Source organism: Poecilia reticulata, chromosome 10 (assembly GCF_904066995.2).
Source record: "Poecilia reticulata chromosome 10, P_reticulata-male-v2, whole genome shotgun sequence".
NCBI lineage: Eukaryota > Metazoa > Chordata > Actinopteri > Cyprinodontiformes > Poeciliidae > Poecilia > Poecilia reticulata.
Genome location: NC_088839.1, coordinates 6,247,984 through 6,274,163, shown reverse-complemented (window position 1 = coordinate 6,274,163; position 26,180 = coordinate 6,247,984). Strand labels below are relative to the sequence as shown.

Here is a 26,180-nt window from a genome sequence, read left to right as displayed (position 1 = left end):
GGTGAAAATTGTTAACTACAAAAGTACAAGCATAATCTGGTGGGCGGGGCTAACAGTCAAAACTCTCTCACAGCAGAACAGAAGAGAAATGTCATGACTGAATTTTAGACCTTTGCTGATGTAGATAAGATTGGTTTAATAATAATGATACATTTTATTTGTAAAGCCATTTATATCTCCAATTAAAAACTCAAAGGGTTCATTCACACGCTGATGATGGCAAGCTACTGGATTGTAGCTACAGCTGGAACCGATTCCAAGACGAACTCCTACCGCTGTCGCCACCGACGGCCTCACATGTCACTATCGGCCAATCACCAATTTCCCAAAATTAAGGAAATCTGGGCCGATTAACTGGTGAACCCTTACTAAATATTCCTCAATCTCCTGTTTGTGGTTTTATTAAAGGCATAATATCCAAGAAGTGGGTCAATGGACGCAAAGGTACACAGAGGTCAAGTGTCCTTGGAGTCGGCAGCTACAGACCTCCCAACTTCATGTGTGTTGTTTGATGCTCATTAAACATACGTAAAACCTGCATAATTTTTCATAGACCTCTACGTTTGCCTCAGTCCTCGCGGGTTATTTAACAAGGGTTAAAAATGGTCTTCTCTCAGAATGATCAAAATGTTCCATATACACTTTGGAACTCTTAAATGTAGCATAAAGACCTCCCAGCAGAGTTGAGGCGGTTAAAACCTGCAAAGAGTGAGTGGACTGAGTTTATTTACTGCTATTCTAGCCATACTGACAAATCAAAGCACTTTACACTACAGCCACATTCACCCTGTCACACTCAGTAACTCGCACACATTCATACATCAATGCACAGATCAGTCGGCAACTGGATGCTAAGTGCCTTGCCCAATGGCGCATCGACACGTGACAGGAGGAAGCTGGCATCAAACCACAACTTGTGGTTTATGGTTTCATTTTTCATCTAGTCCGATTCAAGTAATGTGAATGTTATTTAAAAGTTAATTTATTTCAGTCACTCAATTCAGAAAGTGAAACATCATATACACTGATTATTCACAAACCATTTTCAAGTATTGATTTCTATATGATTATTTTTCCTGCTTATAGGTAATAAAACACGACATCTAGGATTAGTGTATTACATCAGACCAGTTGAAAAACATATTTTTAATTCAGAAATGTGGGTAAGCAGGTTTGTTTCCTGCTGTAATGCAGGTTTTCAAAAACACTATCAGGTGTTCTGGCATTTATTCAGCATGGCCATGGAAATGTATAAGAGTTATAGATGACTGGAGATAATACAGGACATTCCCAGAAGTAAACTTGCTATAGACACATTGCAATGTGACGTCACACACGCTGCCCCCAGCTGGAGGGCAAAAAACTGCTAGCCAACGATGACTACCATTAGATTTGATTGTCAACATAGCACATTAAATCTTAAATGAACACGTGATATATAAAAGAAAATGGATTATTTGCTTTGCTACTGTCAGCACAGCTAGAAAACCAGACAACAGGGTTCAACAGTGTCACATGTCGCAGGTAAGAGAAAGCAAGAGAGAGGGAAGTAATTCAGTCATGCTAGCTTGACTTTGACAAATTAACACGTAGATGAGCTGTGGAATTCGGTGTGTTTCAGTTCAATAAAAAATATAAAAAAGAGGGTAACCCAAACACCAACTCTCTGATATATCATCAGTAGAGCAGGTGTTTAAATTAGTTAACCAAGCACTTATGATCGCTTATTAATAATCGCAAAATAAACATCAAGCCTGAAAACATAAAACTGTAATGGAGAAAATGTTCTGTTCTTTGTGTTGGAAATGTTTGCGTGTTTTTCTGTGTAGAATTCACTTGTGGAGCTGTGGTCAGTCAGTTGCTATGGCAACTAGTTCACATGTAACGTAGTGGACACATGGTGCGAGAAAAAATCAGGAGAAGAGTGGTTTTGAGTTCTTTGATGGTTTTCCTTCACTGCACTAAATTACTAACACCTACATCTCCAGGTTTCATTTTGTTAATGAAAATGTTCTACTGCGGAAACGCAGCTACGGATGTTAAGTAAAAGAATCATCTTTTCACCTTCCGTTGTTGTGCAGATGTTCAAAATGTCCGGATGTAAACAACAGCATGCAACTTGTGCACTTCTATCTAACGTTCGTCCTCTGGTGTATCTGAAGGGATTATGTGTTTTCTGACTGCACCTTTATTGTTTATACCTTTCTATACATTAAGATTCTCATTACATGACTTGAACTTAATTCGATATATCACCATTATTACTTCTTGTTGCTGGTGTCCCTTGACGCGGCTGCATCCCTGACATAAACTATCCGCCCGGATCCACGCCCTGGTTATAAATGGCTGCTGTTGGTCAGCGAGACATTCTGCTGCCGGTTCATCTGCCCCGATGGTCAGATATATACGACACTGTTCCTGTATCATAAATACACACACACACACACACACACACGCACGCACACGCACACACACACACACACACACACACACACACACACACACAAACAAAGCAGCAGCCTCCACTGTCTTCTTGTATTCTGACGATTGATGTGCACCTTGTTGCTAAACGGCTGAGATAATTAAACCCTGCGCTCTCCTCCCCTTTGTTTATGGGTGTGTGTGGTGTGAGTCTCACTGAACACTCCTCTGGTGCATTGCAACACACACACACACACACAACTATGCGTACACACAGAAAATTGGAAGACACACGTCCACTCTGTCTCTCTCCCTCCTCTTCAGCACCATGCTAACACTATAAATCCTCACTCTCTGTCACCGATCACAGCTACACACACACTCACTCGCACACACAACCTCTCTTCCTCGGTGGAAAGCGAGAGCGCGGGGGACGGAGAGAGAGAAAGCACCTGCTGGTGCTGTAAAGCACTTGCACAAACGGCGTCTGTGTTCCGGAAGACTTCAATAAATGGGAAAATTATACAGTGCAGGCGGAGCGGTCGCCTTTCAGACGAAGGTGCTTCGCCTCGGCCACGCAGCTGACGGCCGCTCTGGAACGCACAAGTATTTTCAGTTAAGCTTCTCGTGTAAATGTATTAGAGCACTTGAATTAGGACAAAATTAACTTACAAGTAACTTTTCCACAAGAAACAGGAGCTTGTTTAAAGTCAATAACTCCTTAACATTGATGAAAATGTTCTACTTCCAGTGGTCGATTATTTCACTTATAACAAGACATTTTTTCCATTTTGTAAGTTAAATAATCTGCCAGTGGTTCTAGGACTTTTTCGTCAATGTTAAGGAGTTACTGACTTAAAACAAGCTCTTATATTTTACTGAAAAGTTCCTTGTAAGTTAGTTTTGAACAAAGATGTTTGCAATAGAAAAGCAACTAAAATTACTTGGTATTTTACGAGTTAAAAAAAAACAAGGCCTACAGCAGAATTTGAGAAGCAGAATTAGATACACAAAGTGGAAAATGACAACAAAATAATTCTCAATAGACAGATTTAAACAGAGAAAGATGAAGTATAAAAATAAAGTGCCTTGTAGGACTATTAGCAACAACTGAACTCCACGTTTTGTTTCACAAGAAACCAAAAAAAATTACTTGTTGGAAGTTTATGTGATGAACTGAGAAAAGGAAGAAACAACAGTGGACTGGAAAGAAAATGATAAATGGTTTTTAAATGGTTTTTAACAAAATATCCCTCCTGCAGCTCTCCTGTATCGGATAACATTCCATTACAAACTTTGTAAATATTCCAAAAATAAGAAACTCAGATAAAATCAAGCGAATAAGTCTGTTCACATAAAAATGTCAAGCGTAATCATCCGCCAACTACTTCCTGTCTTTGTCTTTTTCGTTTGTTTTTCGGTAAACAGTTTTGGTGCTAGGACGAGGCCATTTTTCTGCCGTATCAATATCGGCTCATTTTTAAAAAAAACTGCAATGGAAACGCTTTTTCGCGTGATACAAGTCACATGATCGACAACCGGATGTTGCTACCAGCGCAAACCAAAAAGAAGACGACATGAAGCAGTTGGAGGATGATGTTTTTTAATGACTTTTCGCACAAACAAACTTATTCACTTGTGATTTTCATTCCCTCTTTCATTTAACAGAACCACCAAAATTGCAAAATTGTGGGTTTTTCCAACATTAACAGAGTATCAACAAAGTCTTGAACACATTTGTAATGGAAACGCAGTTAAGTTCCGGACAACTTCTTTGCTCTCAACAACAGCATAAATGAAGCTCAGAAATCCTGAGATATTGTAAATAAGACAAATAAGAGGACAAAGTGACCACATGCAATCGTCCCGCTATCAAACAGCCACACAACAAATATAGACAAAACAATATATCCTCTACAAGCACACAGAAAGAGGCAGGAAGGGGCCATAAAAGGCTCGCAGAGAGACTACAGATGACTCAAAATGCAGTTTAGTTCTTCTCCAGAGAGTGTGTGGGAGCCTGCACTGCTCCGACTGAAACACCGGGGACCTTTTTCATGTCTGTACTCAGGAACCTCTTGTTTCATAATGACTCCCAAGATTAAAGGACCAAAACGAAGGGAAGCTCAAACCCCAAACCGATGGCACCGAGCAGCCGCTCTGCATCTCTTCAGGTGGGACTTTGAGCTAAGATGCTAGGTTACTTCCTCCCTGCTTCTACCCTGAGGCCAGTGTTTGTCTTTTTTTTTTTTTTTTTTGCTGCACACGACGTCTGGCTTTTAGCACACATCGTTTCTCTCGTGCAAACACACAGCCTGATGAATAAGTAAGGCCCAGCCCGACTGACTGGCTGCACTACGAATTACAAAAAGTGCTCCACTTCATTTTCCACAACTTTCAAACGATTATTCCACAAGAACCTGAAAACACACACGGACTCGCCATTTTGTTTTCTGGTCCTTTTTATCGATTTCCACTGCTTTCATTAGCAGCTCAACCCCTGCCTTAAAGGAGATATTCAGCAGTGTTTTATTTTATGTATTTAATTGTTTATTTTTATAGAAATAAATCTACACTAGCGATAAAAACAAAGCGGGGTTATGAAGTATGGGTTTCCACTGCAAGATTTTATAAAATACAAATATTTTTTTTAAAAGAAAAAAAGCACATTAAACAAAAAAAAAAAAGCTGCTAATGTTGCTTTTGTTTTTATATGTAGGGGTGAGGTTAATGATTATTTAAAGATTAACTTAAAGATTATTCTAACGAGTAATCGATTAATGGGAAAATGAATTTGCCACATTTTACAGTTTTCATTTCGTCACTTTAAACTTTTTGCATCAAACATTGGAAACATCAAAAGATGCAAACAAAATAAAATAAAAAGTATCTGGGGAAGCTAAAACTATGACACTTGAGTTTTGGCTCAGATATATTTATGTATAATTAAGTTTGTTTTTTTTAGAAATGCAAAATGAATGTACTTTTTGTGCAGTATTGGCCTACCTGCTGCTTTGAGTATGTTCTGTCGGTCAATGTTTTTATTGAGTCTGCATGCTTCAGTTAATAGTTTGATTACTGATTAGTTGACGATTATTTCAATAATAGATTAATCTCAATTAATCCGATTCATCATTTCAGCCCTAATGACATGGCAAGAGATAATCAAGATAATCAGCTGGTTTAGGTGAAAACGATAACAGATTAGCAACATCTGATTGCTACAAAAGTTTGATTATAGTGACTGGAAGGACCAGTTCCATTTTCAATCCGTCAGCTTACAAAAAAATTGTTCAAAAACTGAAATATTTCTGTTTAAATGCATCAAGTGACCAACATGATGTGGTTTTTACATTTGACTCAAAATGATTGTTGAAAATCCTTTCAGCAATAATACGATCGGGACTGTCCAATTTGCCCAAGTCGTCTGAACAAACCACTAAATGCATTTTTATGAAAATACACTAAAGTACTGGACACTTTATGTCTTAGCTGACATCTACTTGGAGAAAATGGATTTGTCTAGATTACATATCGACACAAATAATGATGCACGTTTTTCACTTTAACACTGATACAGATTCCTGAGGTTCTGTACCGATACGATACAGAAAAATGGTGCAGAATTAACTGAAAACATTTGCTTTTCTAAACACAAACAAATAAAACTGAAACTTACAAAAAAATATATGTTTGACTACCTTGGTCAAACATGTAAAAGAATAAACTGTAATAAACCTTCTTTCAAATCTTTCATTAAATACAAATAAGAATTCTAGATATAATGTAAAATAAATAATAAACCATGACATCGCTCAGAGCATAAAGAGTAGAAATAAACTGAATAGAGCCGTCATTATGGATCGGGCACAACAGATATTGTTGTGAATTTATAGATACAATAACTGTATCGGTCCTGATGTTGAAAAAAATTCTAAATCAATCTAATAAAATTTGATCCAGATTTATGTACCGTATAGAAAAATCAAGTCGAGGTTTGAATAAATAAACTTTTAAAGCAAAAATTACCAGATGCAGTGAAACTCCGTTAATCTGATAGGTAGCTTGTTGCTACCTTTATATATATATATATATATATATATATATATATATATATATATATATATATATATATATATATATATATATATATACACACAGGCTACCAATCAGATTCCAAGTTCAGCTCCAACACCGCCCTATTGGGTACACAGCAATGTTTACCTACACTGCTAACATTGGGGGAACAGACATAATAGAAACTTACAAGCGCAACTGACGCCCCCAGCTCATGCTGCTCTGGGCGGCAAGCCATATCCCCATATCGAGAATCGTCCCATAAGAAGGCAAAACAAAAATGCTGAACATAAGGTGATGTCACGTGGGTATATATACTCTTTGAAACGAGTTTTATTGATTTGACAGAAAACTTTAGCAAACCGCTAACCCTAAACTCAGCTAACCAGGATCCCAAAATGTCTACTTAACTGCAATATAAGTGGAACTCGAGCCCCAGTAAGACTGAGTCTCTAAAATGAGGCAATTTTACCTGAAAATCTTCGAAAGATGTGTGAAAACAAGCACGCACGCGCGCCAACATACAAACACGGAGGAGAAAACAAGCTCATATCGCTCTCTCTCCCTTTTTTTTTTTTTACTTCTTTGCTCCCGCAAACACCCCGCATCACACGCAAGCAGCCTCACCTGACGACTCGATGGAAGTAATCCTGAATCCCAAGAGGAGCCAGGTGACCCGGAGCAGAACTGGAGGAAAACGTGCAGAAATAATCCCACCTCTGACTCCGTCCTCTGATTCCAGACACAAAACTGCCTTAAAAGGAGGAGGAGAAGAAGAAAAAGAAGAAGAAAAATAATAGTAGTAAAGCCTTTCTCTTCCTTTTTCCAAAAGGTCCGGGTTAGTATCTGGAGCGGATGAGCACAGCCTCAGCGGCAGCAGAGGGGGGAATAGGATCTTTTCTCCAAGATGCGGGGAAGCTGAAGTCCGCTCCAGTTAACCGCAGTTACGCACACTCTTCCCCCCCCCTCCAGCCTCCTCCTGGTCCTCCTCCTCCCCGCCAGCCCGCCCGCCCCCACCTCCAGCTCCGCCGCGCTCTCTCCTCCGCCTGTCCCGCGCCTCACTTCCAGGACGGAGGACGTGAGTCGGCGACCCGGCGCGCTCCCTCCGCGCTCCTCCAGGAGGTCCTCCCTCCTGGCCGGGATGTCGGGTGGAAGGAACGAAGGAAGGAGTCGCTCTACTTTCTTCTTCTTCTCCTTCCAAAAATAACTTCCAATCTGCGATGTGGAATCCGCGACAAACACGTTTAAAGTGCGTGCATGTGTTGTTTCCCAAGTTTTTATATTATTATTATTGTTATTAATGCACTTTAATCTGTGATGATCACCTGACAGTTGTGTGGAAAATCTGATTTATTCTTCCTTGTATGCCGATGCAGTGACCATCACAGTCTACAGTGTACAGTGCAGGTGGAGTTTGCAGCAATATTTGCAAAGAATATTTTCCTTATGGGAAAAAAAATGTCCGATGTTCAATCAACCAATCAGATCATGCGTAGACATTTCAGCTCTGGAATGCTATTAATAACTTCAGAATATTTAATAGTATTTTATCCATTTGCGTTCTAGACTTCTCCGCTCCTCTAATGCGTCCCTCAGGGGTCAACAAGGAGGAGGAGGTGGGGGGGGGGAGAGCCCGGCTCAGTCACTGGATGTTGTCCCGTTTTGTCCACAAAATGCCAAAAATCCTCACTCAACCCCCAAAAAACCCCCCAAAACAAAAACAAGTCCACCTGGAACGAGTTCCGCTAGATAATCCTCCTCTCGGCGCAGAGAAAGAGATGCGCAAAAGCCCTGAGTCGCTTCTTTTAGGACTGTCCTCAGACCGATGGGAGGAGAGAGAGAGAGAAAGAGAGAGAGAGAGAGAGAGAGAGAGAGAGAGAGAGAGAGAGAGAGAGAGAGAGAGAGAGAGATCTGCTTCCTTTAAGCTGCAAAGTGAGGGGGAAAATGGCTCAAAATTTTTTTACGAATTCTATCTAAATCTTTGGGGAAAAAAATTCCTTCCCCCCTCAAAAAGTGCGGAGTCGTGGCTTAAAACGGAATCAAATAACCTTCTTCCCATGATGCTCTGGCGCTCGAGCGCAGCGGAGGCAGGATAGTTCCCCTCTGCCTCCTGGACCAGAGGAACTGTTGATGTTTCCTGAGACAGACAGAGACAGGAATGGACCGGAACCAGCATCCAGCAGCCACTGAGCGCGGGCGCTGTTCTTTCAGCACCACACACACACACACACACACACACGCACACACACACGCACACGCACACACACACGCACGCACGCACACACACACACGCACGCACGCACACACACACACACACACACACACACACGCACGTACGCACGCCTGCACACACACGCTCACGCACAGTCTGAAACACACTCACTCTATTTAACTGCTGGAGTTTCCATCTTTTCGTCCACTTTAACTACTCTGTATTTACAACAACAATAATAAATAATATTATTGTCATTATTTGAAGAAAGGAACATATGTAGAGAAAAAAAAATCAGTTTAGCTAGGGAGAGAAATGGGAAGGAAGAGGAGAAAGATAAGAAAAGTCGGGAGATAGAAGAAGCACTATCTGCTGCTTCTACCGCCGCTTTTGATGCACTATGTCGCCCCCTTCTGGTCATGGGAAGAACTTATAGAGAAATGGGGAAAATGAAGGACCAGAAGTGGAAGTAAATGGGGGAAAGAAAGGTTGATGATAGAAGACTGCAAAACTTCCTACGCTAATTTATTCCACAGTGAAACTCAGTCGGAATGTCTTAAGAAATGTCTATATATAATATATATGTATGTATGGAAGGCGCAGTTTGACATTTTGAAAATAAATTTGCTTAGAGAAAACAAGGCAGTTTTGGAAAAAAAAAAACGTGTTTTGAAAAAAAAATTGTTTCAGCACTAGGATGAGGTGGATTTTTATGGTTTTTTTTTAAATTGAAATTGGTTTATTTTGTGGTTTCCTCCCACAATCCAAAAACATGACTGTCAGGTTAATTAGCATCTCCAAATTGTCCCTAGGTGTGAGTGTGTCTGTGCATGGTTGTTTGTCCTGTGTGTCTCTGTGTTGCCCTACGACAGACTGGCAACCTGTCCAGGGTGTAGCTGGAGATGGGCACCAACACCCCTGCTGACCCCACTAAGGGACAAGGTTGTAAAGAAAATGGATGGATGGATGGATGGATGGATGGATGGATGGATGGATGGATGGATGGATGGATGGATGGATGGATGGATGGATGGATGGATGGATGGATGGATGGATGGATGGATGGATGGATGGATGGATGGATGGATGGATGGATGGATTATTTTTGCTATACTGCTACGAGAAACACTTATTTGCATCACACGAATCACTTGATCAACAACCGGATGTTGCTGCTGGTGCAAACCACTAAGAAGAAGAGGACAGGAAGTAGTGGAAGGATTATTTAATCAAAACGCCAAATTGTAAAATTGTGTATGTTTGTGCGCGTGTATGTGTGTGTGTGTGTGTGTGTGTTGGGAGGGATCAGGCTTCAACATTAGTGGAATACTGACAACATTTTGTGCACATTTGTAATAGAAGCTAGCTAGTTAGCTTGAAAGAAAATGGAGGGGCTCCAAAGTTTGCTGTGGTTCATGGTGAAGTTGTTTGTGTCAACAAGTGGATTGTGCACTGAAAAGAAAAAGGAACTTCAACTTTAGACATTAAATTTGTTAAATTTACTTTATTCAACATAACTTAAATTTTATATATTTATATATATTCTTGGACATACTTCATCTGACTACTTGTAGCAAATCCATCCATCCATCCATTTTCTGTACACCCTTGTCCCTAATGGGGTTGGGAGGGGTTGCTGGTGCCCATCTCCAGCGAACGTTCCGGGCGAGAGGCGAGGTCACCCTGGACAGGTCACCAGTCTGTCACAGGGCAACTTGTAGTAAATCAACTTTTCTTAAAAGTTGGATCAATTGTTTTCTTTTTTCAAAGTGAGGAAGAAGAAATAATGATACACAACTTTCAATTTTGTGGGGGGGACATTTTGAAGAGTGAAGTTCATATGTATTTCCCCCTTTTACTCTGATATCCCCAATAAGATCCAGGAGTCCCTCTTAAAAATATCTCATAAAAAAGATTATCTGTCTATCTATCTACTGCTCCCGGTTTTTCTGTTGTTAGGGTCCGACAGGTTTGGGTGAGTTTGCTTCCAGGGAACATGATTAAAATAATCAGTGTGGATTCTCAGAATCAGACAGCAGTGCACAGCGCTGTGGATAAATGGCGACAGAACATTTGTCCCTAATTTGAAATACAAACAATGCCGCGTTCAGCTCTTTAGCCCTGACCGGGCTCTGCTCTTTTCTTTCACTTACTGTGAACAGATATCATGCTGCAGTGTTCATGGAGTTAAAAGAACAGTTTTCTCTCTGATAATTATCCCGTCTCATTGACCAATCAAGCTGCTGCTCGGCGCTGTAAAAAAACCAACTTTGTTATTGTCAGAATTGGCCTTTTAGCGCAGGATGCTAACCTGGTATTAACCTGTGAGTGCTTTGTGGACAGCTAGATAATGGAATCCATTGGAGGAGGTTTTGTTTTCACTCTTTATGCTGCCATCCGCTTTGAAAATTAGTAAGCTGTGTGAGCTGTAAAAAAAAAAGTGCAATCTGGGGAAACGGATGAAAAAAAGAGAATGCCTTTTAGGCTAATTCTGGCACTTTTACACAAATGTTAATGTCAGCTATGCCTACCATATGAATTGAAATCGATACTTTAGTTTCAGATTCCCTCTTGATTTATTTTTTGTATTATTTTAGTGTCGTAGTTTATCAACTCTGCCTCAAAAAATATTTGTTTTGAGTTTCTCTGAAATTATGTTTTTTGCACTTTATTCAGGAAAAAATGCACACATTTGTTTCATTCCATTGTTTCTGATTACAAAATACCTTAACATATTCAGATGGTAAACATGTGTAAACTGTGTCCATATTCTGTCCTACATTTTGAGGAAATAATTCAAAGACAACAATGCACAAAAACACCTAAATGTCAGAAGTTTTGATGATATATCAAACAACAATTAAAAAGTATCGGTATCGGTATCGGCGATACTGGCCCTGCATTTACTTGGTGATGGATCGATACCAAAATAGTATTGCCCGATATATTTTATGGATATAAATTGATGAAATGAAAGATGCAAGATGCAAGATGCTGTGCTTAATTTCATGTTGTCACATTTTTAGTGAACAGAGAAACATGCTGAAAATTAGATTTTTAGACCTTATAAGATTGGTGGATAAGATCCGCTTCACCTGCAACCATCGGACGATTGCAGATCCCTTAAGGAAATCAGAGCCGATTTATCAATGTAGCCCGACTGAAAATACCTTTTATCGGTTTATGTCCTTCCCTTGTATTTGTTAAACTGTATTTGAGGTGACAGTGCAATGCTTTACCCTTTCACACACATTTTAATCCTACTTCAATAATGTCTCTCTCGAACATTTTTCAAGCACCGATTAGTTCTGTTAGGAGCCTACTGGTACTGATGGGTGACTTTTGGAGAGCGTGGAGCGTATCAGGCTGAGATGCTGAGGAACAGATGGCCGGCGAGATGTTTAGGATCACTGGCAGTCCTTCCTGCCCTTTCCCTCACCCTGGTGTCATGCAGCTCCTAGGTGGAAGGCAGCAGACAGCCAATAAACCACTCAGTGGTGCAGAAAATGTGCTGGACCTTGTCCCTCTTGTCTGCGGAAGGGGAGGCAGTCTGTATTAAGTTGTGTGGTAGGGAAAATATGGTGTCAGTCAGAGACGTCTAAACAGGAAACGTGCTGAGTTATGCAATGAGTTATTTCATCCAGAAGATGCAAGTTTGTAAACCGAAAGTCAGAATGTGCTCGTTATCTACAGTAGCTGAACTACTAATGAAGGGAAAAGGAGCTAGCTAGCAATTCAATTAGCTGTATTTGAGCTTATTCTGCAAAAATATTCCAGGCAAAAACAAACCCCTCGAGTGTCTGGAAAAACTGAATATGTTTTCTGAAAAACTGAATATGTTTTATGAGATGGATAAAGTTTCAGGTGCTACATGGCATCCTCCTCAAGAGCTACAGTTTTCCGAGCTTCTGACAAACAGCCCTCCCTATAAACTCCCCCACTCAGCTCCTTCAGACTAGCCAGGAGCAATTAGCAAACACCTGGTGGAACTGCACATCCACTTAGCTCAGGGGTTAATAGAGGACTTCCTGAAGGCGGAGTTTCAGAAAGACAAGGAGCTTCTTAAAGGGGTGTAATACTTCCCCCGTTAGGTCAAACTGACCTGGACTGTTTACTGTTTGAAAGCTAAATACAACCAAAGGTTAGGTTGTAAAGGTAGACCGCGACCAAGGTTCTTGGTAACGTGATCATTCACGTTTCCAAATATATCTACAACTTGTATGTGGGTGATGTAATGTCACACTTAGTGAGCGTGTTCAGAGTTTATGGAAGTAAACATAGATATAGATGGTGGAGCGTACCTTGAGATTTTAAAGTTGTTGCCCAACCTGAGCCAGCACATTCACAACTTAATACTTGTCATTTTCTTCCCAGTTTTTTGCATCAAGAAGCAGGACAGTGATGTTTGTCGAGTACCGGTGACGGCCAGGTCGGAAGGACCCGACCTGGCCGTACAGGCATAGGTCACATTTGAACAGATGAGACACATATCGGGTTCCACATATCCAAGTGGCCTGGGTCACATTTCTAAAAATCTGATCTCTGTTGTTCAGATTGTCATGAAAAAATGAGATATGGGAAGCATTAAGACGAAGAAAAAAAAAAAAAAAATCTGATTTGGGTCACTTCAGGCCACAGTGTGAACGTAACATTTTGTCCACTGAAATCCTGATCTTAGGGGAACTGAAGCCGCTCTGGGATTCAGACAGAAATCAGTTCCAAGCGATGAGACTCGCTAAAAGTAACCGGCTCCATCGGAGACTCCTCCAAGGAGCCATTTGCATTCTCAGACAATATCTTTGGTCCACTTTCAAACATGAGTGTGGATGCATCAGTTTGCCTTCAGCAACAGTATCAGGGAACCATCTGGGCCCTTAAAAACATACAACTGACGCGGAGCCTGAAAGGAAGACAGGAATGAACCTTAAGCGTAGCACCAGGGGCCCCTCTCTGTCCTGAGTCGTGAGGGTAATTCATTCCTCCGGTTGCCCTCCACGAGTCAGGAGATTTGGTTTTCATTTCATTATCTGTCCTGACGCTAGGCATGGCATGCCATTTGCTTTAGCCTAAGGGAGGATGAACACAGAAAAAAAAAAGAGAGATTTGGATGAATTCCCAGAGTGAGCAAAATGGCTCGCAGAGAAGACGCAGCGCTTCCAGCAGGAGAGAGCTCAGTCGTGATTCAACAGGTGCCACCGCTCGTTTCCGATCTTAAAACACGGGTTCAGGTCTTTTCCCGTCGCTTCCGCTGTTTGCGCGTTGGAGCGGGCCTGAGCGTAGCGTTGGAGCGTAGCTTCGTTAGTTGGCTGTGCTGCGTTTGCTGTGAACAGCTTGAGAGGGCAGCTAGCATTTCAGTTGTCCAGGTCAGGGGCGTGAGTCCGAGTATCATCACCGTCGGTTGGTTTAAACATCTCAGGAGTGAAGATAAATAATATTCAGCAACAGGTGGATGCAGTGGGGAACATCTCGTAAGGAGAAAAACAAGATTTGGCCACAAAAAGAGATGGCAACCAACATTTTACTTCTCAAAGAACACAGATTTCCTGAGTTTTGTGAGGATTTATACCCATTTCACTGGATTCACTGTTTGATTAGGATTAGAAATTATCACTGCGGGCGATAATTTCTTGTTTACTTTGTAAAAAACCTTCTTCCACCGTTAAGGTCAAATTAAGTTTGTTGATGAGCAGCTCTCTGTGCTCTCTGTGCAGGTAAAGTCAATCGAGATGTGAGATGTGTTTTAGTTTTGAGTTTTGAGTTTTCTCCTTTCTTGTGTGCAAGAGCAGCTCAATAGTTCAGAACTGCCTTTAAGGCTTTTCTCGTGGTAGATGTGTTGGACAGCCTGCACACCAGTTGGTCATCTGCAATGTTTTACAACTTTTTTTAGGTTTAAACTGAAGCAAATTTTGATTTGACAGTTTGTTTAAATGAAACAAACTACGCTCGCTTACAGTATGGATCAGTAAACATCTGAAACATCCTCTGGTGAGGCTGCGGTCTGAAAGAGGATCCAGCCGGGAGAAGCTTGATTTCTCCACTGAAGGCTGTAGAGGTTGAGACTCAAAATTAAACTCAATCTGTGATATTTCCCTCTGCGCCAGGAAATCGATAGAAATATTGAGGCAATGGACAGAGGGGAAAGCTAGTAAAAACACGGGACAACATCAAACCAATTTAAATCCCAAATGAACAAGCAGATGCTCCAGGTGACAGAGTGTGGAGACATGTTTGGTGTTTAGAGACAACTTTAATTCTGTGGGAAACTAAATACAGAATGAACAACCAATCAGGATGGATGCGGTTTGACACTGGATGTGTTTCCATTACAAATATGCGTACAAATATTTGCCAATATTCCACTGAGGTCGAAACAAAACACAATTGTGCAATTGTGGTGTTTCCATTAAAAAAGCTAAATTAAAATCATGAGTGAATAAGTTTGTTCACGGGATAAGTCATTAAAAATCATAGCAGATGTAAGCAGTTACATCATACATATTCATAATTCAGCCATTTAGCTAGCGCTCATCATCTACCAGCCAATCAGAGGAGATGTGGCTTTTTGGGGAAATTGTAGTCTGTGCTTTTATGGAAAAGCTATGGATTCAACATGTTGGGATGACAAAACGTTTTATGAACTGTGTCGTCTTCCTGTCATCTTCTTTGTCGTTTCTGCCAGTAGTAACATCTTGGCTGTTCATCACGAGCCTCGTCTGACAAAAAAAAAAAATTCAATATGGCTGAAAAACCGCCTCATCCTAGTGCAAAAACTTTTTCATCAAAAAATTAGCTTTATTTTGTTTTGGTTTTTTTTTTTTTTTTTTTTCAAAATTGGCGCTTTCCATTAAGCAAAATTGTTTTTCCAAATTCAATTCGTGCAATTTTACGGTTAATGGAAAGAAATTATTTAGGTCTAGTCCAAACATACAAGAGGGAAAACAAATATGTTTTATGTGTTTGGACTTTTCATTCACATGAAAACCGCTTACGCTTGCCAATAACAATTATTTATAGAAACTCCGACCAGAGTGAAGATTTCAGAAACCTCCATATTTGTGTTTGCATGTGTTCATAGGAAAACAGAGATTTGGGGTTCTGCACATTACATGTCAAAACAGCAAAAGCAGAAGAAATCTGTAAGGATTCAAATTTTTCTCAGGATAATCTGATCTCAAAATTATGCCTCTGATACGTATGAACATTCATTGCCTGTGTTTAGCACCACTTTTTACTCTTTTTAAAACTTTTATTACTCTACTATAAATCTTTATATTTGTTTTTTCAGCATCTTTGTTAAACCTGGTTTTAGGCGTCTCCTTTCCACTGTTGTGAGATTATTTTTTCCAATGAATTCTGTTCTTTTCTGCACTAAGAAGCAAAACTTTCGTCTGGAAGTTTCTCACTGTTCCGGCGATCGCGGCTCAACCATCACCAGGGAGAGCTGAGCTGTGCTGCGTTCAGGTTCGTCATGTTAAAATCATCGCTAAGGTCAGGACTTTCAGAGAAAATGAACACCAGTCATAAAGGAGCTCATTAAAACCCGTTCAGGCACCACTCCGTACACAAACCCTCACGTCCCTTAACGGCGCTCCGTTCATCACAGACGTCCCGCTGTGACGAGCCGCAACATGACATGTTTTTTTTTATGTTTTACAGGATTCTGTTCAGCTGGATGTGTAACAATACAGCTGCAGGCAGACTTCCTCCAACTCTTTGACACGACATAAATAAACCTGCAGGCAGCAAACTGAGTGACAGCTCATTTTCAGCTGACTGCAACCGGAAGAGCAGCAAAGGTTAAAAATACGTTGTTGTTTTTTTGTTTATGTGTGGTAATAATAATTTTTTTTAAAAATACAGATTTTTGTGGATTTTCTTTTTCTCCAGATTTCTTCATTTTTGCACCTAACTGTTTCAGATAATTCAATAAACTTTATTGAATTATATTGAATTGTATAAAAAAAAAACACACAGATTTTGAAATGAATCTCAGAAATGTTCCAGTAAAACATAAGGACATTTCTGAGCTTGAAAAGTTAAAAATTGACGAGATTAATTTAACAAACTTTTGTGAAAAAACTTGGAAGTTTTTGAGTTTTTAAAGTCAGAAGTGAGATGACTATGAAGGTCTTACAGTTACCATGCTGAAATTAAAATGTACTTTTTGATTTTTCATATTTAGCTGTTCAATCGCTCTGTTACATAAAGCCAGATGGTTTATGTCGTTTTCCTTCCCTAATAAACATATTTATATTTTGGAAAATGCGGCTGCACAGTGGCGCAGTTGGTAGAGCTGTTGCCTTGCAGCAAGAAGGTTCTGGGTTCGATTCCCGGCCCCGGTCTTTCTGCATGGAGTTTGCATGTTCTCCCTGTGCATGCGCGGGTTTTCTCTGGGTACTCCGGTTTCCTCCCAGTCCAAAAACATGACTGTCAGGTTAATTGGCCTCTCCAAATTGCCCCTAGGTGTGAGTGTGAGTGTGCATGATTGTTTGTCCTGTGTGTCTCTGTGTTGCCCTGCGACAGAGTGGCGACCTGTCCAGGGTTTTCCTTGCCTCTCGCCCGGAACGTTAGCTGGAGATATGCACCCCACCGAGGGACAAGGGTGCAACAAAATGGATGGATATTTTGGAACATGCCTTTTGTGTTTACTTAGATGGGATTATGTGGGATTACTGAAAACAAATTATTTTCTGTCTTAAACAGTTCTTTCAAGATAAAATCACTTTCCACTTTAAGTTGTCTAGATTTATCTTAGAAGGGGGGAGAGCAAAATAATGACAGTCTGGATTGATGTGTCAGCCTTCTGTTTCCGTCTGTCCACAAATTACTCTAATTAGATTCTGACATAGTTTTCGAATTAGCAAAGTCAGGAAAAATTTGCATGAAATAAGGGATAGTAGATGATGAGAATTTGGAGTGATTGGAGGACCAAATGATCATTTAAGTTAAAAAAAAAAAGAAAAAAGAACGACTGGTTAAGAAAACTCAGAACTAAGAAAACAGAAGCAGGTTAAAGGATTACCAGTGAGATGCTCAACTGTTTTCTCCATTACTGGCTCCTTTTCCCTGCAGCTGTGTGTCCCATTAGCCGCTCCATCTCTGCATCCAGAACGCCACGGAAACCAGCTGACAACAACTCAGACTGTGCAGCAGAAACATGAGTGGCTAATAGAGCGGCTGCATTATGCAGCCCGTAGCAGATACGTCTCCATGGTGTGTATTTACAGAACGTAATAAATGTGACAGACAGCTGGAGAATTCGGGTTAGCGATATTTGGCTCTTTACACATGTGAGAAAACAGAACAGATGTGGATTAACAACCCAAACTGGGCAGAATCTGTAAAAGATTGATGCTCTGAACTCACAAACTGACTTTAAAATGTCTGGTTTAGGCTTGAACTAAATTGCTTTGTGAACGTTTTTCAAACTGCTGTCATTTTTTGTATTTTGTCGCTTTGGATTTTGTCGGCCAGATCAACAACAATTTTTTTTTCCTTTGGTAGAAAAACAACAACCCACAAGTCATTTCTCCTTCTGGTGTTAAACCAGCACATTTATTTTGGTTCCATTTACCCAGAATGCCGTGCGCTACAGAAGAAGTCTTAAGGACATTGTAGACAGGAAAAAAGGAGAGATACATTTCTACCAAAAACAAGTAAAAAAAAAAATCTGGAAGATCTCAGAAATTTTCCGCAAAAATAAAAAATAAAAACATTGGAAATTTGAGATTGAGAAGTCAAAAAAATTGTTTGAAAAAACTCAAAATTTGAGATTAATCTGCAATTTTCAAGAAAAAACCAGAAGATTTCTGAGTTTGAAAACTTTAATTAGTTTGAAAAAAATGAATAATTTAAATGTGCAAATTAATTTAAAAATATTTCAAGAAGAGTAAAAAAAATGTTAGTAAGAATCTCAAAGTTGGAGATTAATCAAGCTCAGAAAATTTCCAAAACTCAAAAAAAAAATTTTACTTTTAAAACTCTGAGATTTCAGCATTTTTTCTAGACAATAGTTATGGCAAAACTTTACTCCTTTTATTTCCACCCAGAAGGCCTCCAACAAAGAGGCAGATATTAATTCAGTCAAAACACAAAGAAACCAGGCAAATCCATTCATCCATTCACTCATTCATTAATGTTTGGCAGCAGACCGTAAGGTGGTCCAAAGTGTGTGTTTGTGTTGGTTTGGTGTTTTTTGGTCTTGGCGGTAGACAGAGTGGTTATGAGGCCGGTTGTTAACCGGATGGAAACCCTGAACAACCTGCGCCGGCTCCCATCCGCGGCTCCGTGTTGAACTTCCTCCAGGTTTCTACGCCTCAGAGAAGTTTGTCTGATCTATATGTGATTATTCTAATCAACCATAAAAACATCTGCTGGATGTTACTCACACTTCATTTCCTGTGATGCGTTTGAGTCGTCTTGACAGCTAGTCTTTACCGAGGGAAATCCCCAGACTGATGGATGCTTCTTGAACAACTGAATTCATCTTCCTGCCTCCCGTCACATTCTGATAACGTGAAGGTAGATCTACCTGGGGAGGTCTGAGCTTTGGCCAGCTTCCATGTGAGCCTTACTCTGATTGCGTCGTCAAATGATGAAAAGTCTGAAAATTCAGGGTCAAAACTAGAAGATGATTTAGTCCCTTGCAAAGAAACTATTTGCTATTTTTAGATGACTATCTTGCTAGCTGCACATTTAGTTTAATAAATTATTTATTTTGGAGCTAATAATTAGTTTGTTTAGCTACCTAAGTAAATATTTAGTGTGGAGCCAAACACCTTGCTAGCTAAGACATGTGTTTAAAGTTTAAAATTTTGTTAAGCTAAATAGTGACACGCTAAATATTGAACTTGCTAACCAAATATTTATTCTGGAGCTAAATGTTTAGCTTCTTAACTAAATATTTAATTTGACTCAAAATATTTTTGTGCCAAGCTAAACATCCAGCTAGCTAAAAAATTTGTTTGAAGGTGAACATTTGGTTAGCATGCTCAATATTTAGACTCAACCTAAATACTGAGCTTACTAACTAAATATCTAGTTTGGAGGTAATTAGTTTGCTTACTAAATATTTAATTTGGAGCTAAATATTTCTCTTACCATTTAGCTTGGAGCTAATATTTAGTTTGTGAGCTAAGCATTAGCTTGCTAATTAGCCTGACACTGACATTTAGAAATTACTTAGGCGAAAATATGACTTTGAATGAATGAGGCCCTGTTTTCTTTCCTCTAATGACTAAATAATAATAATAATGGCTAAATAATCCAAATTATTGCTACAAATTTTGGACAGTCTAACTTTACAAATGGCTCCCCGTAGACCCACGCATCCTTTTTTGCTTACACGTCACAGTCATTTGCTACTATGCGTCGGTCTGTCACACCTTTCATAATTTGGCAGTGAAAAAAAAAAAATGCAACCAGTCCTCACATCAGAGCAGAGCCATATGTCCAGGCGGCCATGATGAATATAGGAGCTGACAGATGATTAGACAGCTGATTAGCTGTACCCTGAAACACTGCGGCTTTCTGTGTGTGCGTGTGTGTATGTGTGTGTGTGTGTGCAGGTTGTGTACCAATCTTGTGTGCGAGTGTGCGTGGGAAGGTGTGTGAACATCCATCTGTGTGTGCTCCCACTGTAGTCAACAGCTGACAGAGAAAAAAAAAATCAGTCATTTCAGACAAAGGTTTTTCCTTCACCTTCTTCATTAACGCAGTTCTCCAATCACCTACGAATCTGTGTGTCGCCTACGTTTTCATTAATACTGTTATGAAAAGAAGTCTTGGAGAACACGATTCAATCTGAGCACTGCAGACGACGCAAAACAAACACAGCCTGGTGTCAGGAAGTAAAGGTACTGCACCAGACACGCTCACCAAATGAAGACTTCTCAAATAAACTTGTTTTCTTTGACAGATAATTACCACAAAATTACAGAATTAACACTTAACATTCCTTTATATCTGTTTAAAATTGATTTTTCTTGCATCTCAAAGAGGAATAGCACAGACACATGTTTAAATTTATGTGCTTTTTTAAATATATTGCTACATGGCTCTATAGTCTGGATCTCAGAGTAAAGCTAAAAAACTAGAGTTAGCAGTCAGACAGCTGAGTTTAACAACTTTAGGAACAAAAAAGTTTCAACATACAGCTACATAACTGAAGAAAAGCACCAATTAACTATGTATTTAAAGAAATGATGTCCTCAAACAACCAGGTACAGTGAATTACATGATAAAATGTTAAATGTTTTTCCTTTGTAAGACGTTGCGATGTTGCATCCCAGAGTGGCTCTGCTAAGGTGCCACACTTTTAGACTTCAAAGACGCTTGTGACCCAAAGCCTCCTGGTGCCAATCGGATCATTTTGAACAATTTGACTGGCCTTCCCTCAGTGTACGCCATCAAAGTAGATTCGAGCGAACCACCAATTTTTAACAGCTGCAGCTTCTCAGGAGGCGGCCGTCTTTAAAAACGTTGCTCCCTGAAGGGGGGGAGCGAGTTTCCGCTCTGTGCGCGCTGCTGGGAAAGAACAAAATGTTCAGCTTTACCTGCGTTTAATAACACGTGGACTGTTACTCTGTGGGGATTTCACACCATTTGAGAGGCACCAGGTTGGGCTTTGAGATGCTAATGAGTTGGAATGTTCTGCATGTAGTTTGGAGACGTTTTTTTTGTCAATTTATTAGAAATAATTCTGGAAAACCCCTAAGATGAAAATGTTCTTGGTGTGCTTTATTATTGCCCTCCTAATGGTCAGTGGTGAGGCAAGTTATTTAAAACGGTAACTGGCTACACTTACAAATTACTCAATTATTTCAGTTGCTTCAACAAAGTGGTGCAACAATTTGCATTGAGTTACTTTTCAATTACGTCCTTTTGGATCTGTCAGATAGGTGGCGCTGTAATTTCAAATCACTACCCGATAAAAGATTACATTTATATGTTTTGGTTTTTAATGGATTTGTTTTGGCTCAAATGTTCTTTATTTCACAGTTAACTGACAGGAAAGAGGGCTGTAAGAGAGGAGGAAGACGTGTAGCCAAGGTCAACATCAGGCTCATGCAGAAGGGGGGCTGGGAGGCTTGAGCACCTGCCCTTTTTGCTCCTTGCCCCCAAGTGCCCTTTTGGTCAATTTATTTATTTATCTATTTTATTATTATTTTGGGGTGGGGGGTATTATTATTTCCTAAGCCCTCTTCTGACACATAAAAACATGTGCTAAAATTCTTTGTTTTTTTGTTTCTTTTTTGTACAACATAAGCCCTCTGGTCACCTTGTTACCGTTGACCTTTTGCCCGTGACGCATGGCAGTTGCCTCTCGCGCAGTGAGATAAGGTGGCTAACTGGAGCTAAACGTAGCGAACGTTCCAGATTACAGAACAGTTTTTGGTGAATTATTTAAAAAAAAAAAACATTTTTGGTGAATAAAGTGGAGTAGACTTGCTACTTGTCAGATGATGGAAAACGTTGAAGTATCGTTTCTGCTTCAGCTCGGAGTCGCGGTTTAAGCAGAGAGGTAATGAAGTACAACAGACACTGACGGGCCTCTGCGTCTGCCTTTCTCTGAAGAACTACTGAGCGGGAGGAGGAGACAGCCAGGTGAGGAGAAACTGTTCTTATCTATCGATTCAGTATTTCTATCATACAGACATTAGGCTGTTGTTGTTGTGATATTAACTAGCTGCTAGCTAACAACTTTGCTAGCAAAACAAGATAACTAAAAAGCTTCTCCTCTGTATCTGTAATGATATCAGTCATTCTTCAGTATTGCTTATGCAATAAGGGCACATCGCCCATCCAAAACCGATCATCTCCATAATGGATATATGTCCAATCTTCTAATTTCCTTTGCTACATAATGTACATTTCATTTATTCCAGCATTAGGTAAATGTATCTTGAAGGAGAATAACACTTAAATAAAAGTCCAACAGGGATATTCATTTAGAATTAAAAATAACTCACCCTGAATTACCATGATAGATATAATGAATGTAATGAAAGTGTCATTAATGAAGGGGAAAAAACTCAACCCAGACTTTAAGTTTAGGGTCTGGTTCACAGAGTATAAAGTTATATTTGTTTCCCAATTATTCAATGAAAAAAAAAAAAACTTACCTCAGTTAAGTAAAATAAAATTGTAATCAAAACTTTTGGAATTGTAATGATTCCTTCAAAAAAAAAAGGTTTTGTTTAAAATACTTTTATTAATTAACTCATTTTTATCAAACATAAACCTTTTTTTGCACACATCAGAAATCTTTTGTCTTGATTTTAGGCCCTGCTCGTGATGTCATGTGACAAGCAAAACTTTGAGTCACAAACAAAAACATAGAATAGCAAGAAAATATTTCTGACAAGCGCAAATAAATTTGTTTTGCAAAAAAGTTAACTTCATGAGTCAAAAATGTGTGATTTAAATTAAAAAAAAAAATTTTTTTAAGCAAAACTCAGCAGGCTTTTCTCATGGTGGCATGCATTAACAATTCAATTTTTGCTTTTTTTTTTTGTTTGTTTTGTTTTTCTGCAGTTCCACGTTAAAGTTTGATGCAGCTCTGCTTTCCTGAATGGACCATCTTCATCTCCACTGCAAGTGTAGCAAATGGGCAGCTCTTTTATAGATTACAGTAAACTAAAAGGTTGCATTGTGCCCTTGTTTATATTTTTATTAGTGTCTCTGATTTACATATCTTGCTAAATTGCGGGTTTGAATATTGCAAAACTTTCCTATAACAAAATAGAACTGCAGAAAGAAATTACTAATAAAATATCTTACATAGGCATAGTATTATGCTCTAAATGGAGATGTTCGTTAGCTTTGATTGTATACGTAAAATTTTTGTAATTTATCATTGTTTATTAAACTCTGAAAGCTGAGTGGCTGTTAATATTCTGTCCTAGAATGCGGTAAGATGTGCCCTTTTTTTGTTGTTGAGCACCTGCCCCTTTAGTGGTCTCTGCACGGGCCTGGTCAACATGCCATGACTTAAACTTCATACTTTGACTTCGTAATTTAATCCTTGAAATTGGGCCCCTGTCGCTTTAAGAAATTCCTGCTCTTTTTGAAACTCTGCCTTCAGGAAGTGATCACAACTTCGCTCCTCTATTAACCCTTTAAGGTTTTTTCCAGCATTTCACTGAGAAGTAGCTCCTATAATGATCTCAGCAGATGCTCAGTTCCACCAGGTGTTTGCTAATTGCTGCTGGCTAGTCTGAAGGAGCTCAGTGGGGAAGAGCTGCTCTGTGAGGCGGAAGCTTGGAAACTGAAGCGCCAAGGAGGAGCTGCGTCTCGAAGGCGGAGCTAGATCCACCCAGGTGTTTTACACAGTTGAATGGTTGCCATGGAGATTAAAAGATTCCTCAAACATGCAAGAAAGAATCGAGCCAAAACTACAGGTATGTGTTTGATGAGGGAATAACATAGCATGATGCAAAGCTCAAAAAAACTTGATTTTACATCCTACTGTCCCTTTAATCCAAACTTTCACTTTGGCTCTGTGAGCTCTTAAGACTCAGCGATCCAACTTTGCATCCGGTTGTTTGGCAGATAGAGACGTGTCCAATCCAATCCCCTTTCATAAATTCTATCGGACTAGTCTGCACACAGACTAGTCCGATATGAAATAGCCACTGGTAAACAGAGTCAATCTGGTTGGTTGAGAGAAATCTAAACAAAATTGTCAGCATGAGTTTGGTGTGTCCTTTCAGGAAACTTACAAACCCTAATCATCAGCATCGTCATTCAACCTGCTCAAAACTCTGTATCATCATATTTATAGCTGACCCGAAAAGAATCACATGAAACACATTCATGCGATTTGTGCCAACAGTCAACAAGCACTAAATATTCAGCTGCACGGTATTACATCTAGTCTCTAGTCATGTATTTAATCTCCCAAACTAATTTTATTGAGTTTTATCTGGGAACCATTGTCTGTCTACCAGACTTCACCCACTAACTGCCTCCTACGCACAAGGAAGCATTTATCTCCTGAATAGAAGAAGATTGTAAATGTACCCTGAGCTGAGTTTTAATGTTACCCAGCTAAGAGTTCCTAGAAGTAAAGGAGGGGGAACACATATGCCTGTTAGGATGTGCCGACATATTTTTGTGTACATTAACAAGCTCCTACACTTGTCGAAGCATTACTTTGTATGTCTCAGTGGGAAATATATCTTGCTCCAGTATCCCACTCACTTACTTCCTACTGCTTTGCATGCCATTTTTTTCCCTTGTATATGTGCTATTGCACTTGGACAGGAGACTGTATGATCCTGGCATGAACTGGCAGGCATGTCGCCGCTCACAGGGACTCTACGTCTCTCTATCGGTCCTTCTCTCTCTCACTCTCCTGCGCGCTCTCTGCATGTCCCTGGCATGCGCAGGCGGAGGCGTCACTTCTGATTTGCTTAGGGGGGCATGATGGTGCCACTGTGCACATGTGCTAGTTTTTAGTGTCTGTGTGCATTTAGGGATTTTTTTCTCTGTTGTGTTGGAGCCGTTTAGGATAGGTGTTGGAACACCTTTCCTCCCCCTCACGCCTGCCCTCTCTTCTGCTTTGGCTTTTGGCCAAATCAAGTTCATGAGAATAGTGGAACATATGCTAGGCTCCAAGGCAGCAGATCAGACAGCCATACTCTACTGGACACAGTGTACCTCACTGTTGTTCTCTCCATAGCATCATGTTTCAGACACAAGTTCCTTGACTCAGCACACAGAGAAATGTGTCGTTTTTTAAGGCTTGTGTTCTTACTAGATCATGTACGAAAAATTGGCAGGAATATTACAGTTAAGATATCAGATTAAAGGGTATAAAGCACCTTAGATGTACTTCATAGACCAGCCGTTCTATGAAGTACATCTGTTTTATAGTGTCTCAACAAACCAGATAATCACATGGCCAATCAACGAAAGCAGTCTGCTGTCAGTTACATCTCTTGTGTGCAATACACGCCTTGCTCCGGATTGTACCAACACCGAAGTGGTTAAGGCCTGCTGAAAAAGACGAATCTGGCAAGGGCCGACTGCGGAAGAACTGGTTTGAGTCACACCTATGGAGAAAGAAGGGCTCCTGTCCTCTGTGGTAGATTTGCACTTTGCCAGGCCTGGTAGTAGGGGTGCTAACGCAGTCATCCACAGGAACTACCATGTTTTTGAATTTTAAAAAAAGTTTTAATTTTGTAGAAAATTTGAAAATAAATTCTTTTGGAAGAATATTCCAAAAAAAAATTATTTCAAATGCTTTTGGAAGAATATGTTGGTTTTTGATTTGTTCTTTAACAGTTTTTTTGTAGGTGTTGTTAATGCACTGCACTACATTAACAACACCTACATCTCCAGGTTTCATTTTGTTAACAGAATTGTTCCAGAATTGGATGGCAAGTAAAACAATAATTTTTTTGCACTCCAGCATTGTGCGCATATGCAAAATTTACAGATGTAAACTATGACATGCAACATGTCT

At 39.8% G+C, this 26,180-nt stretch overlaps 1 protein-coding gene across 3 annotated transcripts in view; it reads right to left on the bottom strand.

Annotated features, from left to right (window-relative positions):
* Positions 1–7,217, bottom strand: part of il1rapl2 (interleukin 1 receptor accessory protein-like 2) — a 397,523-nt gene extending 390,306 nt beyond the window's left edge. For 2 of the 3 annotated variants that reach the window (XM_081611917.1, XM_081611919.1), the window contains exon 1: positions 7,126–7,210. The gene's annotated coding sequence lies outside the window, so the exon portion shown is untranslated. Of the gene's footprint in view, positions 1–7,125 lie in introns of all 3 variants that reach the window. The other variant, XM_081611918.1, reaches the window with a different exon arrangement.
* Between the last annotated feature and the right edge of the window lie 18,963 nt (positions 7,218–26,180).